This window comes from Panicum virgatum, chromosome 5N, assembly GCF_016808335.1.
Source record: "Panicum virgatum strain AP13 chromosome 5N, P.virgatum_v5, whole genome shotgun sequence".
NCBI classification, from domain to species: Eukaryota; Viridiplantae; Streptophyta; class Magnoliopsida; order Poales; family Poaceae; genus Panicum; species Panicum virgatum.
Window position 1 is genome coordinate 58,510,768 of NC_053149.1, and position 12,373 is coordinate 58,523,140.

A 12,373-nucleotide genomic window follows, 5' to 3' on the forward strand; every position below is an offset into this window, starting at 1 on the left:
ATTCAAAAAATGAAAAATTCCCAAAAAATTCCTAAAAATACTTCAAGGTGTGATGAATCTAATGGTGTCAAATTTTCTCAAAAATTCATTCATTCAGTATAGTTTGTGGGAATTTAAAGTTAAATCAAAAAAGAAAAAGAAAAAAATGGGCCGGCCCATGAAGGCCCACCGATCAAACCGGTCAAACCGGTCGGTAAACCGGTAAAACCGGCCGGTAAACCGGTTGCACGGGAGCGTTTGAATTTCAAACCGGTCAAACCGACCGGTAAAATCGGCCGGTAAACCGGTAAAATCGGCCGGTAAACCGGTCGGAACCGGTTGCACGGGAAAATTTGAATTTGGATTTGAATTCAACCGGTTTCCACCGGTTACCGGCCTAACCGGTCCGGTAAACCGGTACCGGAGGGCGGCGGTTAGGCTGGTCCGGTCGGTTTTTAAAACCCTGATCCTGGGTCGCCTTGAATTTTTTTTTTTGAGCAGTGGGTCGCCTTGAATTGGCACAGAGAAAACCGGCAATTCCCATGGGAAGTCCTAGTCCCAACGGGTAAAAGGGCGGACAGGGATGCTTGGTCCACGGTGCGCCCAACCGAGCAAATGCAGGGCCATTGTAGGCGTCATGACATTCCATTCCGTCGTGCCTGTACACCACACACACCACGTAGCCATGACTTGGCGAAAACAACCGACCGCCCAAGCGGCCTGGCCCCCAGTCCATCCAAACACCACGCGGTGGGCGCCGGTGAAATCCCCGCCCCGCCCGGCAGGGCGTGGGGCAGCCCACGTGCACGTCGACCGCTGCACCGTCAGACCCCCCCCCCCCCCCCCCCCCCCTTGTGGTATTCTACCTACTGGTGCGCCGTGGCGGGCGCTGGTGGTGGGTGCGCTCGGTAAGTCGGTACCGGTCGGGCCACGCGACCCCGTGCGCCGCCTCGCTTTCCCCTGCCGCCTGCCCTGCTCCCCGCGCCTGCGCCCTGAGGTCGACCTCCCCACGTGCGTCGGCGTCAAGCCGCGCCCGCGCGGACGCGTGCCACTGCCGACCCGGGGATCAGCGCAGCGCGCGCGCGGAGACCCGACCGGGCGGGCAGTCTGGCGCGGCCGGTCCTGGTCCGGGCAAGGGCGGGGAGGCAGGAAGAGGCGGCACGCGCGGCCGTCCCTCTCCGGCCATCGCTGTCCGGCTCCGTGCCGGATCAGGCCAGGCAGGCCCACGGGGCCGGATCGTCCTCGCCTTCACCCGGTCGCGAAATGGGTGTGCAGCACAGCTAAAGCCGGCGGCCGCCGGGCTCGGAGCGCGACAGCGCACGCCACGCCACAGGCTCGTATAAGCAAATGCAGATCCCACGGGAGGCGACCGGCCGGCGCCGTGCACGCGGGAGATCCAGCTAACGAGAACACCGACCGGCCACTCCGTCTGGGCGTCTGGCCGCATTTCCACTCGACCACCGACGACGGCGCTGGCTGAGCTGCCACCGGAAGCCGAACACCCAACTCGGCGTGTTCATGTCTACCAAAACCTGACACGGAAAATGACACGCCCGGCGGACGGTACCCGACTAGACCGAGCTCCTCCAGCTCGGGACAAAAGGGAGACGGGAGAGCACAGGCTCGCGTCCAAAACGAGGAGACGCGACGCGAAACCCGTCCTTTTCTCCGGCCGGCCGGCTGCCGTGCGGATAAGCACGCGGGGAGATCGGCACGAGCACCGCCTGGAAAGATGGATGGGATGGATGGATGCCGGCGGCCACCCAACTGTGCCGCGTACGTGGCGCGCGCCTTTTGACTGTGCCTGGCGTCGCGTTTGGTGGCCAGGCCCGTGTTTAGTTACAAAAATCAAAATTCCAAATTTTTTTTTCGGCATCTGCATGGAGACTTAAATCTAGACAAAATAAAAAACGCATTGCGACTGCTATCTGTAAATGGCGAGACGAATCTAATGAACCTAGTTAGGCTGTAATCAGGCGCTAAATTGCTACAGTAATGCTACAGTAAACAACCTCTAATGACGGATTAATTAGGCTCATTAGATTCGTCTCGCGATTTACAGACGAGTTCTGTAATTATTTTTGTAATTAGTCTATGTTTAGTACTTCAAATATAGAAAGATGCTTTTTCAAAATTTTTACATCGCGCAACCAAACGGGGCCCAGGTCTAGCATCTATCTGCAGACTGCAGGGGGAAAAGGGGCAGCAAAATCAGGGCCACGCAAATGTTGTCTGGCCTACCTGGATGCTTATATGTTGACATAATTAGTTTTTAAAAATATCCTGGCCCCTAAGTCCACTTGGGTACCACCACAGTGTACCAAAAACACTGTGCACGCTATAGGCTACAGAATCCATCCATCACTACACTGAAGTGAAATCTGTCCGTGTTGTAATAGAAGACGACATGTAAGTTGCCCTCCCGCTCGCGTCGCCCACCAGGACGACCCGGGCGGACCGCCGCGCCCCCGCCCCTCGGGCCCTCCTCCCTCCCTCCCTCCACCTCGCCGCCGCCGGAGAGCACCCGTGCGGAAGTCCGCCAGTGCTCAAGGACGGCGGCGGGGGGATTCCTCCCACGACACCCCCTGCTCCCCCCTCCCCCTCCCAAGCCTGCACCCCCGGTGTCCTTCGCCGCCGCCGGCAACTGGGGCCGGATCCGGCCTTCTCCTTGCCGGATCCGGGCCTTGCGAGGCCGGATCTGCCGCCGTCGCTGGCCCCGGGGCGTCGCGCCCCTTGTGGTCCAGGTGCCGCCGCCCTTGGATTCTCGCCGACTGGTGCTCCGCCGCCAGCCGCCGGGGCCGGATCCGGTCACCCCCTCGCCGGATCCGGGGTCTGGAGGTCGGTTCCGGCCGTGTCGCCGCCCCCTGCCTCCTCTCCGGCCGGCTCTGCTCCGGTGGCTCGGTGGCCGTGGTGGGCGCTCGCCGCCGCGGGGGCTGTGGTGGTCGCGGCCGTGTGCGCTCGTCGCCGCGTGGGGCCGCAGAGGCGCGGCTGTGCTGGCGATTGGCGCCGCGTGTGACCGCGTCGTGCAGTCGCTCGCCGCCGCGAGTGTGCCCCCACTGGCCCTGGCATGGAGGTTTTTGTGCTCCCGGTGAAAACCATGTCCGTGCTGCGGACCGGCGACGATGGCGCCTTGTGCGTCATGTCCCTGTTGGGGGCGTCGTCTTGGGACACCTCTAGGCCTCCTCTGCTGGTCTTGGCCTCCGCGTCTCTGCCGCCGCCTTCGGGTCTGCCTTGGGCTATCTGCGCCATTGTGTCGGCCGCTCTTGCAGCGATCCGTGCTTTCGACTCTTCGGTGGTCCCTAGCATGGAGGTTGGTTCCCTGGTGAAAACCATGTCCAGTGCTCGGACCGGCGACGTTGGCGTCTGGCGCGTCATGGTCCCTCTTGAGGGCGTCGTCTTGGGACTTCTCCACGCCTTTGGTGGTCGGCCTCTTGGGTGTTACCAACTTGTGCTACTTTGACGTATCATCACCATGGTCTACTTGTGCTGCGACTATCTTGACGGATGATTTGCCGTCGTTGTGATGGCGGATGCTTTGCCGCCCCTGATTTGCTTGGTCTGGCGGATGCTTTGCCGCCGCGTTTGTGCTGCTTATTGGTCGTCATCGGCGGATGCTTCACCGCCGTGGAGCTGCTTCTTCTGGTGGATACTTGGCCACCCTCTGGTTGTTTTCATGGTCTCAGTCGGCGGCCTTGGTGATGTTGTTCTCTATGTAGGCTCATCTGTGTTAGGTCACTTGGATGGTCTTGGCGGGTTGGTGAGGTTTTCTCTTCTGTTCTGCGGTCATCGTTCTGCTAGTTTTGTGTCCGTTTGTCTTCGTTGGCCTTGTTTCAATTTTTTCTCTATTGTTAATCCTTTGTGCGCTTGTGCAGATCAACTCCTGTTTGGCCAGCATCAAGTTATGTCTGTAACCTGCTTCCCTCTTAATGAAATACGTGCTAAGGCACGTTCGCGAAAAAAAACAGTGTACCAAAACTGTTGTGGATATTCAGCAGCTGGGGATTGAGCAGGATAATAATAGGATATACTGGATCTTTCATCTTTCACGAGAGAAAAAAAACCCTGAAATTAATTATAAGATTTTTGCAGGAAACAGTGTTCTTTTCAAGATGCATTTATTTTTGCAGAAGACATGAATTTGTGTAACAATGCAGATGCAAAATTAATTGGTGTAGTAACTTGAAAAATTTGCGAAACAGACTCATCTTAGAAATAACTAGTTACTAAACCCTTCAAAGTTCATACTTTTCATATTAATTCCACTGATTCCTAGCCAACCTGAGCTTTTTCTTTTTCTTTTTTCATAAGAAACCTGAGGGTTGTGTGTAGCCATGCAGTGCAGGTAGCGTTTGGAGCTTTTGGTGATTAAATCAGGCTCCTCGGAACATATGCCTCCCAATCATCCCCGTGACAAGGAATATTCCACTTATCAATAATTCTCATCCCTAAGAAAAAAAATAAGAAAAAGAAGGGAAAAGGACCCCCTGATGGCTGCTGCACCATTCAAAAGAGAGCATGCTGCAACACCGCCGTCCACATATCTCAGCTTTCGCCCCTTCAAAAAAAAAAAGGCGCGTGCTGCCTTTGGAGAATCATGTTTGGTACCAACGCTTTACTTGACAACTTCCTTCTAGATGCTGTTCCAGCTTCGGCACGGAAAGCTCTTCTGTAAAAAGGCTGAGCAGTTGGAGGCCAACAGAGGGCTCATGAGTCATGACATGTCTCAAGGGGCACTGAAAAAAAAAGAGAGAATACTATAGAAAACGAAAAGGCCACTGTGCTCAGTGCTGGACTGGAAGTCTGGAGGCTTGTGCTGATGGGGGTTGCTGAAATAGTTACGAGAGCAGCGTCAACCTCACGCGACAATCCAGTGGCCGAATTTGGTTGCGAATGCAACTTGCAGCTGCTCAGATGAGACAGTAAACAAGCAGCCACTTGCACCATGCTTGCTGTCTCCTGGTGTTCCCTTTGGTTGAAGCCTTATATTCTGAAATTTTCAGAGGGAAGCATGCTTGAAAACTAAGCGGCACCAACGTGAGCAAGGTAATTGCCCCATTTCATAGAGATGTTAATTTGAAATCCTGTGACGAAAATCTGAATTGTTTAAACAGGTTCAGGATTTGGCTGAGCTCATTGCCATTTTCGATTGGGTTAGGTCTAGGTGACTAGATCTAACTACCTTGAGGTTCCCTTGTAATTTTCCGCTTGGACGATTGCTACCACGATAATAATGCAAAAAAGGTATTTTTAAACTGAAAAGTGTCATTCGACTCGAGGTTGACAAGTGGGGCGCAAAACCACATGATTGTCTTTTTCCTATCGTGGCACGACAATCATGCATGGAGGAAAATTAAAGACAAGGTGCTTTCACTGTCAAATTATATATTCCTACTAATATATCAGTCAGAGAACAAATATCTGTACAGTGAAAAGACGGAGTAACAAGAAATAGGGGTGTTAATGGGTGATCTTCAGGGGTTTGTTTGGTTCCAAGAGCTAAACTTTAGATCATGTCACATCAAAAAGAATTTTAGTGTTTAGAAGTATTAAATGAAGTCTAATTACAAAATTAATTGCAGAACCCTATGGCTAAACTGCGAGACAATTCTAATGAGGTATATTAATCCATAATTAACGGATGGTTACTGCAGCATTACTATAACAAAGCATAGATTAATTAGGCTCATTAGATTCGTCTCGCGAATTAGCACCTATTTGTCAAAATAATTTTATAAACATATTTTATTTGATACTTCTAAATGGTAAGATTTCTTTTGATGTGATAGGGGCTAAAAAAAAGCTGAGGAATCAAACAGCACCTTAGGTGCACCTCCAACCCTCTTTAGTTCAAAATTTCGTACTACTTTTCTAAAATTGGATCTCATTTTAAAGAAATAGTACAAAATTTTAAACTAGAAAGGGTTGAAGATGTACCTAAAGTCACCAATTAATACCCCTAGCAAGAGACCTGTAAGGATCGATGGACCAAGAGGTGGGTGAATTGGGTCTTTTTTAAATTTCTAAAACAAAATAAAGCAACCTTAACCTATGCAATGCTAGTAAGGCTTGATTCACCAACCGGCTAACTAAGCAACCTACACAAGTTATAAAGGATACAACAAGATATAAAGCTAAACAAGGTAAAACTAAGTTATGATCTCTAGGGTCAAGCACATGAATAAATTGCATGAAAGTAAGTGATTGAATGTAAAGAGTTGGCAAGATACGACTGGATTTTTTTCCCGTGGTGTCGATGTGTTGGCACACACCCCTAATCCACGTTGTGACACTCACTAAGAGTCTTGTCACCTCACATGTCACCAATACGAGGGTACTCACTAAGAGTCTCTGTTCACCATCCCGGCGTGGTGGAGCTCAAGCCACGTACAATCTTCTTCGGGCTCCCACAATCAACTTGGCAAGCTCCGCAAGAAGCACCTCAATCACCAAGATCGCCTAGGTGATGCCAATTACCAAGAGTAACAAGCTAGGGCCTTCACTTGAGCAAGAACCGATCACCAAGAATGGATGCACACAAGCTTCACTCTACTCAAGTCCTTAGCCTTGTTTCTTGGATGATTGAATGATCAAATGAGTGGAATGTGAAGCTCAAGGTGGCTCTCAACAAAAGAATGAGTGTATGAGTGTTGCCTGGTGTCAAGAGTTTGTAAAATGACCCATTGGAGGGGTATATATAGGCAGCTCACGTGGATAGAGCCGTTGGATAAAAGCTGCCAGAAAAGTACGCAACGCCGGTTAATCCGACGACCCTCCAAAAGTCATCGTCGGTTTAACCGATGAATGTAAACTGTCATTTTGAAAAACTAGCCGTTACTGCTCTGGCAATTTAACCGACGTATCATCGGTTTAACCGGTGAATGTAGTTGTCCCATGATTAACTGAAAAACCAACCCTCTGGACAACTACACCGACGTTAGCTCAAATCCATCGTCGGTTTAACCGGTGAGTATAAGCTCAGAAACCCTTGGAAATCCAACGTTCTGGACAACTGCACCGACGTTAATTTCAAATATCGTCGGTTTAACCGGTGTACTCAGTGTCCATGCTTCAGTGACAGCGTTTAACCGACGTATAGAAACTTGAAGGCGTCGGTTAAACCGGTGATAAGACTTTTTCCTGATTTTGTCTGTTTTGATTTGAGTCTTGAATGAAATCCATCTTTGCTTGAGATATGAGTTGAGTAGCACTTGTTTGAGCTCCCAAGAACCTGAGTAACCAATGTGTGCATCCATTTTTTTGATTGACCATGTGCATGCTCAAGTTACTTGGCCTTAACCCTCTTAATAGTGCGACCTCTACAAAACTATAAAACCTATACTAACCTAAGTGTCCTTCTCAACCTTGCGACACTTAGGACTAGAAAGATCCTTAGTCTTGTTATATACTTGAGTTGAATACCGAGATCGCCTTTTTGAATAATGAAATTTAGGGGCCTCTTTAACATATGATCTAATGAGCGATAAGATTTTATTAAGCTGCACAAACTCATTAGTCACAATAATGGTTGTCATTAATCACCGAAACATACCTTTAGGGTCTAGATGCTTTCAATCTCCCCCTTTTTGGTGATTGATGACAACACAAATAATAACTTAAACAAGTAAAGCAAGAAAGGTTAACGCGCGAAAAGAAAAGCACAGAATCCATAGACATGTCATAAAGAGCAACACACACAAGAGCCTAAAATACATGTCCATGAACCAAAAGCCAATGAAGATACACCAATCAAATCCTGGCATCTACGAGCACTCTGCTAGCTCTACCCTCCCCTGACTCCAACTCCTCTGTGACTCCCCCTAACTCTCTCTCCCTTTGGCATCAAAGCACCAAAAAGGCGAGCTACGGGTCCTGCTATCGCGGCACGGTGAGGAAGCGGTCCAGGTCGTCGTCGTTGTCGGACGGAGAACCCTCGGTGACAGACGGGAGCTGCGGGTCCGAGCTGACTGGAGGTGTAGCTATCGTGGAGGCTCTCGTGCTGGCACTGCCTGGGAGAGGATCCGTAGAAGTCGTAATCGGGTCAGCAGAAGAGGTGTCAGCATCTGAAGACGTGACTGCTGAGGCTGCTGGCTGCGTCAACTGTGGAAGTAGGGACTCCTCTCCTCCAACTCCCCCTGAAGGTAGTGCCTGTGATACAATGGGGAGGGAGACTGACTGAACCGCTGACGGTGAGTCCTGAAAAAGCGTAGTCGCTGGCAGTGGCGAGAAGATCTGACAACCGGCAGACCCAAGAAGTGCGGACAACGAGAATGTGGTCTCCAGTGTCGTCGAAGAAGCTGGAGCTGCAGTGGAGGCTGGAGTTAGAGTGACTGTAAGTGTAGGTGCTCCCATACCTTGAAAACCTGGCTGTTGAGAGGCTAGTCCGGAGTGAGAGTATAGTTGTGTGATCATGCCAAACGTAGCCATCATGCCCTGCTGCATCTGCTGAAACTGAGCGTCTGTCCTCTGAGTAACTCTGTGAAGTAGGCCGACAAACCGTTCCTCAGATGCAGCGCGCTCTAGAGCAGCCTCCCTCTGGATGGAAGTGAGCCGGGCCTCTGTCACGAGCCGACCCTCTCTCTGCTGACTCACTAGCTGCTGGAGTAGAGAGGTGAGCTCGGACGGCTGAGTCACATGAGACTCGGAGACAGTAGTGACTGCTGGCACAGCTGGCTCTCTGGATCCTCCTGCCTCGTGATCGTGAGTAGCTGGTGCAGGAGGGAAGTACTCGTCGTCCTCGGAGGAGTCTGTCTCAATGTCAGACCAGTGAATCCCATCATCTCCTCCGGGAAGTTGTGCCTCTGCTGCTAGTAGTGCCTCGTCCTCCTCTGCCACTCGGGTCTGCACCTCAACTGGTAGCTGTGCCATTGCAGCTCTGTCTGCCTGTCTACCCCTCCTCCGGTCCTGTGGAGCAGTGGGATGGTAGACTGGGAACCGGGGAGCCTCATCCTGGCGGTAGACAGCACTGATCGGTGAGTCAGCGGGCACGATCATAGAACAAATATAACTGATCCAGTGTGCATAAGGATACTGCCGCACGACCCCCATCCCGTCAGTGATCACATCCTCGATCTCAGCCAAAATAAAGTCCACAATGTTAAAAGGCTCATGAGTGAGGATGTGGAGTAATAGTAGCTGCTGCAGTCATGTGAACCCCTCTGGGTAGCCACTCCTCGGTAACAAGGTCCTCCGGAGAGCCATGTGTACTAAGTAAGCCTCGGCTGTCAGCAGGCAGGGGACCCTAGCATAGGAAGCAGGGAATGGCTGACGGAAACACCGAGAGATCGCCTCGTGAGAAGGTGCTATCCCGCCAATCAACGCCCTGCGAGGTGGATCTGCGTCCCCGTAGACTCTCTCGTGTAGGGAGACATCGACCAAGTCAACTCCAAGGACTTCTGCAATCATTGCCCTTGTCAAACCAAAGACCTGGCCTCCAAACATGAAATGCACGGCTCTACGCTCGGAAGCAATCCAGGCTGTGGCATAGAACACTCGGACCCAGTCCTCAATGTACCTGTTCTGCCCCATCTCAAGCAGTCTAGGCAGCCCTCTGAAGTGAGAAAAGTGCTCTCTGACATCTGCCCCTCCTGCTGCTGTCCTCAGAGAGACCCAGTCAAGCACACGGCGAGGGAAGATCCGGTGGCCCCTCCTCTGATAGGTCTCGTAAAAACTGGCCTGCAACAAGGTCCAGAACCTCCTGTCAACACGGCTGTCACGGCCAACTGGGAACCAATCCTCCTCCTCAACGCTCCACCTGAGCCTCTTGACCTTAGCCGCATTGGCTCTGGTGAAGTTCTGGAGCAGGACCCCAGGCTCCAGACACACGACCGTGTCCATACGGAACACTGTGCGCTCGGCCACTAGGGCCTCGGCTCTGCGTGCTGCTGTTGCTGCTGCGGCGGACCTCCGAGGTGGCTGATGCTGGTGTCCACCTCGTGTCCTAGGTCCGGTGCGATGCTCGGTCGCTGGCGACTCTTCTGCCACTGCTGACGTCTGCCGAGTGCGGCCAGAACGTCGTGGAGTAGGAGAACTCTGCCCCTCTGACTCAGCTGATGGCTCCCCCTCAGATGAATCTCTCTATGTCTTATGTGCTGTGGCCCTGGTGGCCCTGCCTACTCTGCCTCTGCCCCTGCTAGGCTGCTGTAACACCCCTGTGTTAATCGTCTCGCTAATCATGAGTTAACTCGCTAAGTGTGGACTCAAATTCGTCGTTAACGCTAATCGTGTTCGCTTAGTAAACATCTATTTAGCCGTGTTCGATCTCGTTTTTGTCCTTGATCTGAGCTCCAATTCAACTTTCGCCCAAAACGAAAGTTGTAGATCTTTTAATCCTCTACAACTTTTATTTTGGCCAAATTTCAAGTTCTTATATAAAAATTTGAGTTTCAACTGGTCAAACTCGGGCTAAAATCTTTTAAGCGAGCAAACAGTGCTCCTCCTGTGCTCGACACTGTGCCCCGACGCCCATACCGCCGCCGTGGTCGCCGGCGAGCGCATCCACGCGTCGGCAATCGTGCCTGACCTCGGCATCGGCGCTCTTATCCTCGTGGACGCCCGAAGCTTCCCGTTCCGTTCCCCATTCTCCTTCCTCGGAGCTAGGTCGAGCTCAAGCGGGCAGAACCGAGCAGAGTCGCCGCCGTTCGTCGCGCCGGCCATGGCTCGCCGCCCCGCCTCGATTCGTCGCACCCCGAGCTGAGCAACCTCGCCCCGACCCCACTCCGCCCCATCCCGTGCCTGCTCGAGTCGTTCCCCGGCCGAATCGGGCGTTTCCGTCGCGGCCACCATTGTTGTCCTCATCGAGCTCCGCCCCCTCACCGTCGAGCCGCTCCTCCGACCATCCTCCGCATCAAATCGAACCGTGGTGAGCTTCCGGGCAACCTCCTCTCCCTCTCCGACGCCTTCCCCACCCGAATCCACTCTGCGCCGCCGCCGTTTCGCCGCCGCGGAACGCGCCGCCGCCTCCACGCGCACGCCGCCGGACCTCCCTGGGCACCGCCCCTCACCGCTGCCGCGCGCCCTAGGGCCGCCTAGCCTCCCCGGAGCTCAAGCCGCCCGCCTCTGCCGCCGACCGCCGCCGACCGGACCGGAACATCGCCGCCGACCCCGCGCCGCCGCTCCTGCCCGCTTGCGCCGCCGCGAGCCGCCGCTCCTGCCCGCTTGCGCCGCCGCGAGCCGCCGCTCTAGCCCCCTGCGCCGCCCTTGCTCCGCCCGGCGCCGGCCCCGCCGCCGGGATGCCCTGGTCGCGGCCGGGCTGGCGGCTGCGCCGCGGCCGCGGCCGCGCCGACCGGCGCCCTGGCGCTCGCGTGCGGGCAAAAGCAGGGGAGGGGGCGGGCCTGGCTCCCTGACTTGTGGGGCCCGGCTGTGAGCCCCCCTTTTATGTTTTCCTGTTATTCTTTTTAGCTGAAAGTTCATAGTTGCGTAGAAAATCACAGAAAAATGCGAAAAATTCCAAACAAATTTTGTTAGGATTCTAAAATCACAAGCTTCTGAGGAAAAATACTTGTGCCTGTGTTTTGTCACTTTTGCTGTGGTGAAAATTCAGTTTGCGTTAAACCTAGTTTAATTATTGTAGGTAGTTCCATGGCTCTAAAAAATTATGAAAAATTTGCAGTAGCTTACTCTTGGTATGCGTGGGTCACTGAAAAAGTTTCAGGTGCATAACCTTTGTGCACGTTTGTGGAGCTATTATTGCTTGTTTTCCTTTTCTAGGGCTAAAAGAAATGCTTTTCTTCATCTGCAAGTGTTAGTATTTTATTTACGCACCTCGTATCAGCAGCTTTTCTTGTTATCAAAGTTAGCTAATAGATCTCTGTGGCGTGTTAAGTTTTGATCTTTAATTAGTTCCTAGCTTCATTTTTTTTCCTTTATCCTTTTGGTAATTGATTAATTCCATGCATGTGTACCTTAACAAAATAAACTCCGGTTTTAATCCTTGCTGCTCTAAGCAAAGTCAGTAATTGTTTTTGAAAGGAAACACTTCAGGCTAATTTGAGTTAATCGTTTCATCGCATTATGTGCTCATGCATTGCACTGTGTTCTAATTGTTGCATGACATATTTTATTCGTGTAGACGCCACGAACGACGCTGTCCACGAGCTAGTTGCTGAGCCGGTCCAGGAGCCATGAGCAGGAGAGCAGCAGGAGGTCGTCGTTGAGCACGCTCCAGCTGACTTTGTTAACCCCGCTGACCTGCAAGGCAAGCCCCGGAGCATAACCATAATTTAAATTATTCAATGTTTATTTAAGTATTGTGCATTTATGTTCTAGGAGTTGAATGGAACCATAATATGCATGTTTCCCTAGGTACCGTGGGCCTATACTAGTATGCAGGTGTCGATAGAAATGCTTTGCTAAATAGGTTTTCGGTAGAAGTCGAGTGATTACTGTCACTCGCGAG